Raw genomic sequence first — 6,000 nt, forward strand, 5'->3', positions numbered from 1 at the left:
CGCTTGCGAATACATGTGAGTGTAATTTTAATTTGAGGGCTATACGAAATATATATATGTCGGTGTGACATTTCTCTGCAATATGGCTCCTCGTATCTCCCCAAATTATAACCATATATCTCTATATAACAATGTAGAAAACTACGAAAAACTACATATTCAGAATTCTGTAATCTATTTCTTTTCCGCAATACCTCAATCCAATAATCTCAGTCAGCCTGATGACAGCAATAGGTATTGATCGGTACATGACATTTGTAAAGCAGGAATTAACGTGCATCAATAGACCTTGGTATCTCCGGCCAGCCTGGTTGATCTTCTTTGCTTGGGTATACGGTACAGTTCAATGCCTTCCGATTTTTTATACATGCAATTTCATTCCTCTTGATTATAATAACAGCACCATCTACTACTGCAGCCCTACGCAAGGCCAGTCTGTTGAAGGAACGATTTACCTGGTTGCCTCATTCTTACTTGGGTTTGTGATACCTTTGGCAGTCTTAACTATATCATATCGCAAAATTATAAAAGTGATGTCAACCAGGAATCGCAGACTTGCTGCGTCTGCAGGTGACACAACCAGTCCCAAAATCACAAATGCCAAGTTGCTGGAAAAGTCCAGAAGAAGGGTTCTTCGCGTGTTGGTAATTGTTGTCATCTGCTTTGTCGTCTGCTGGTTGCCTTTCGCTCTCTACTTTGGGCTACTGGTGCAGCATCTCAGGGAATTTCCGAACGTTATGGATCCGGTGCGCCTCATAACCTATGGACTGGGCATATTAAACTCGGTCTGTAATCCTTTTATTTACTTCTTCAACGTCTGCGGCAAGTCCTATCGTTCAATGAAAAGTAGGTTCCTTGAGGTATTGGGAAGTAGTGAGACATTATCGCCTGCCTAACCAAACAAGACAAGGAAGTAGAGGAGTTGGATGTTAATTCACTTTCCGTTGTCCGATTAAACATCGATAAATAAATATAAAAATTGCACTTGTAAACGAACTTGCAGAGCTGGGAGGGTCTGGATACCAAGTTCTAAATCTGTTAATCACTGCATCACTGGGTATGGCATGACTTTTTTTAAGTTTTATTTACTTTTACCAGCTTTTCTTGACATAGGCCTTTAAGGACGTTACTGTAGGATTTCCTCGCTGCCTGTAAATCTTTTCTTCCCGGCTTTTCTTGCACTCTGTTTAAAAGGAGAAAACAATCGAACCGACCAAGTAATTGATTAAAGGCAATAAGAAGAACAATTATGGAAAAATTTTCGATTCTGCTATTAGCAGTTCAGCGTTCAGAAATAAAACGTATCAAGGGGAAAAAAAATTTAGAGCTTTGCTAGCTGATGTATATCATGAATAAACGCGATACCATTCCTTTGTTCATTCTGTATAACGGACGTATATGTCGCCGAGGCCGAATTTTAGAAATTGAAATTGAACTGTGAACTTTGCGACCTGGTTCGCATTTTTTGTCATCGACTTTAAAACCTCTCCCCTTAATTTAAGGTATTCAAATGTTATTCATATTTAAGAAACCGGAGCCGGAGTAACCAGTGACAGGGCGAATATTTATTTTGCCAACTTTCATTTTACTCTAAAGAGGCTATGTCACACTTGCTATTTTTAAAAAGCTAAAACGTGCCTTCGCATTAATCAAAATTAAATATCACTAAATTACTAAAAATATATTACGTTTCGTTCTTTCTGGTTAAATTTCTTTGGTTTTTTTTTATTATTATTATTGTTTATCTTCTTCATAACTGTGTAAAGGAAAATTTTATGTACGGGCAAAAGCACTAATTAATGCCTTTTTAAAAGAACAAAATATTAATAATAATAATAATAATAATAATAATAATAATAATAATAATAATAATAATAATAATAATAATGATGCACAATAAAGATAACAACATCACCATCATGTGGAACATGCCAGTCAATACTGATAGAACTATAACAGCGAACAGACCAGACATCATCGTTAATGATTCAGTGACTTCCACCTGCAAACTGATTGATATGACTGTTCCATCAGACAGAAACATCGCACTGAAGGAAACTGAAAAAAAAGCCAGTACAAAGACCTAGCACTAGAAATACAGAGAATGTGGCATATGAAAACCGTAGTGATCCCTGTGGTTGTTGGTGTGCTTGGTACAGTGAAGAAGGGTATGGTAGAAAACATCAAGAAAGTATCAGAGAGAGCTACTATGACAGAGATTAAAAAGATCTGCATGCTGGGATCTGCGCGAATCCTCAGAAAGGTGCTCAGTGTATGAACAGAATGATTGACTTGAGTGACTAACGCTCTAGGTGCATGGTTTACGCCTGGCTGATGCACAAAAAGAACACCAGCAAAGACTGTGATAAAAGAGATAATAATAATAATAATAATAATAATAATAATAATAATAATAATAATAATAATAATAATAATAATGATCATTTCTAATAAATTAATATTCAAGTAGCCGGGAAACCTTGCGAGCAGAGGTTTTTTTCTGGCACGGTGTTTAGCATTACAAAGTCTTACGCTTTGCCTGTCAGTCACGTAGTTTGCTCAGGTGCGTAAACAAACCAACTACGTGACTGACAGTACCGGAAAGAAACCTCTGCTCGCATTCTAAAGCCCGGGAAATAGATACTTAACAAAGCTTTTTTCCGGAAGGCTCCCCCCCCCCCACCCCCACCTCTTCGAGGTCCAACCCCTTACCCTTCTATATATCATTTTTAACAGAAAAGGTACCCCTTTCGTATACCTTTCATTGACAAATGGTACCCCTTTCACATACCTAGTTTGGAACTTTGCCGTTCCCTCTTTAAACTGCTGTAAATGCACTTTCCCAGGAGCCCACTTTCCTCATGAATAAACCACAAAACAGGAAAATTGGCTCGACTTTTTTACAGCGCCATAAAATCCTTTAGTAGCACTTTTTGGTCATAGTACAAAACGAAATGACAAAATTCCCTGTAACCTTTCATATTCTTCAGGTAGTGAAATTCCTAACTTTTCATTACACTCCTTTTGGGGTAATATAGGCTGTAAAGGCCATCATTGGGAGTACCCACCTCCCCTCCCCTCCCCTTCCCCCTGGGGGTTATTAAAGTATGGAATAAATAGGAGACGGTGCAGAAGAAACAATTTCTCTGTTAACATAAAAGCAAAACTAAAAGCTATGTTATAAAAGAAACAAAAGGCCCAAATCACGCATTTTTTAGTCATGTTTTGTTTTGATAGCGATATTTTTCAATTTACGAAAAACTGTCAAAATTTAATATTGAATTCTTAATTCAAACAGAGGTCAAATACTTAAAAGGTCATTGCTATTTTGATTTTATTTGGGAATTATTTTAAAAATGGTATCTCAGGCCAGGCTGGTTGATCGCCTTTGCTTGGATATACGGTACAGTTCAATGCCTTCCGATTTTTTATACAAGCAATTTCATTCCTCTTGATTATAATAACAGCACCATCTACTACTGCAGCACCATACACGGCCAATCTGTTGAAGGAACGATTTACCTCGTTGCCTCAGTCTTACCTATCATAGCACAGATGAAAAGCATAGATTTCGTTTCAGCGCTTTTTATTCATTACCATTTTGCTCATATTCAGCCTAACACTGAATGCTCTCTAAGTAGTCCCCTTGAATGCTATTGTTCGTTTACTAAAGGGATGTTATTCCACCTAGAGCAAGATGTTAACGTAGCATCGTCAGCATAAATATCGATGTCAGAATTCTAGATATGTAATGGAATGCCAAAAAATGAAGAAAAGAAAGGGTATGGGTTCGATGATGGTTCCTTGGGGGATTACTATATCTTGATTGATGGGTAAAAGAGAAGATGTACATCCAGGGGGGGGGGGGGGGGGGGAGAGACGAGGTCTGGGACCGGGAAACGATGTTCTCACAACTTGCAAAGCGGTCACCCAGCTTGGTGGTCAGCGGATAATTACAGTATTTTTCCCACAGTAAATATTTTAGAAGCAAGAATTGAAGCGAACCGGCAGAGGAAATCAGAAATGCTTAAAAAATTGAAAAAATGATATCATGCAACTTTTTTTTTTTTGCTTATCGTATTTGTCTTTCGGTACTGAAATGCGGGGGAAACTAAAACGCAACCGTGCTAGATCTTAACCAACAACAACGCGCTCGATGGATTTATTTATAGGTAACATCGTTTTTGCCGGGCAAGGATAACTTGATGCTGATAAAAATTACTGGAGCAAGTGTCAAATTTATCGGAAGCAAGTATATTCAAGAAAGCTTTATAAATATGAGCTTACTGCTCTACATATCATTACTGAATAAAAATTATTAAACACTTCATAACATTTCACTTCGTTTATTTCGATCAGTCAACACCTTGAATCCAAAGTTAAAATTCAAAACGATCCTAAAACAAATCACAACTACTACTGAAAGCTCTGTACTTTGAAGCGACTTTACCTTTCCTAAGGTTTGCAGCAAAACACTGCCCGATAGCTCAACTCTTCGGCGGCCTTTTCTTAGCAGCTATACGGAGCTAGCTATATGTTGCATATTCCAAACTCTGCAAAGGGAAATTGTTTAACAGAAAAAGAAAACCACACACTATGTCTGAGAAACGACATAAAATCAATAAATTTGCGAATTACCAAAATATAATAGTGAGAAACAGTCCCGCCTTCGACTGCCATGTTTTTGTTTTTCTCTCAAGACCGTTGATCTATGGTTTTTGACGTCATGCGCATGATCAGTACACAAATCCGCTGGCAAGACCCTTGCTGATCGCTTTGCAAGTTGTGAGAACATCGTTTGGATTTCATTTAAGAGAATGTATGGGAAGTAGCTCCCCCCCCCCCCCTGTGTACATCCGTTTAAATAGCGCTTTCTACTATTACTAAAAATAGGTTTTGTCACCTTAGACCCCCCGTGTGACTCAGACAAACTTTGCATTCTACTCCAAGGCTTTGTATGGGAAACATACGTTTCCGACATGAAAATTGTTCATAAAATTCGCAGTGAGCGTTTTCAAAATGTTTTTTGAGCATAATTCTAATATATAAAAGGCGCTACTGCTATTGGGAGCAAAACCTGGTCCAGCAATTAAAAACTAAATCGAAGTCAGAAAATAAAGCGACTCGATCAGAGAAGGCTACTGAAATCGGATCCCTAGCTCTGTGTGTTGGGCAGAAAGCACCGCGATGCACTGAAACATGACATAACATTACAGTCGGTGGCATCTAAGCGTGTACACGTGAGGAGAAAACATGTTCTAATTGGGTGCAAAAGTGACATGTTTTGGCGCCAAACGTTAAAAGTTTGGAGTAGGGGGCTGTTGCCCGGGGGGGTACTCCCATACATTACCTATACGGGTATGTGCCGCCCAAAGGGGTTGTGATTTTGAAGCTCCTAATTTAGAATGGGGTATCCATTTCAGAGGCGTTTTCTAGAACGGGGTATAATATCTCGAATGCACGAAAGCTCCACTTTTGTAAGCAGCCATTTGAAAGTATTCAAGGACAGATTGCTTTTAAAAATACGGTTCAATGCGTTAACAAACAAACCGTTGTACTCTTGTTGCACCCTAGAACGGAGTATAAAAATTGGCCCATTTCTAGAAAGGGGTATCAGTTTTAGGGCGAATTCTAGAACGGGGTATAAAAAATTGACCCATTTCTAGAGCGGGGTATCAATTTTAGGGGAAATTTTTTCTAGAACGGGGTGCCAATTTGGAGTCCCGGGCGGCACATAACCACCCAAAAAATACCCAAGTGCCCCCCCCGGGGGCTGTTGTCGACTTGATTTGTTTTTGCTCAACAAAATCAGTCCTTGCAAAATTTTTAGACGTTAAGAATAATTTTTGGAGGCAAGTGTGCTGTTTCTGAGCGAGAAATGTGACTGAAAGTTGTGAAAAATGAAACTTGAGCGGAACGCGCTGATCAAAAACAAATAAACAACTTACCTTTGGCGTGACAGTTTGCTCTAACGGCTGTCAAACCACAGGCAGACCACCC

Source organism: Porites lutea, chromosome 4, assembly GCF_958299795.1.
Source record: "Porites lutea chromosome 4, jaPorLute2.1, whole genome shotgun sequence".
In the NCBI taxonomy this organism is placed as follows: Eukaryota; Metazoa; Cnidaria; class Anthozoa; order Scleractinia; family Poritidae; genus Porites; species Porites lutea.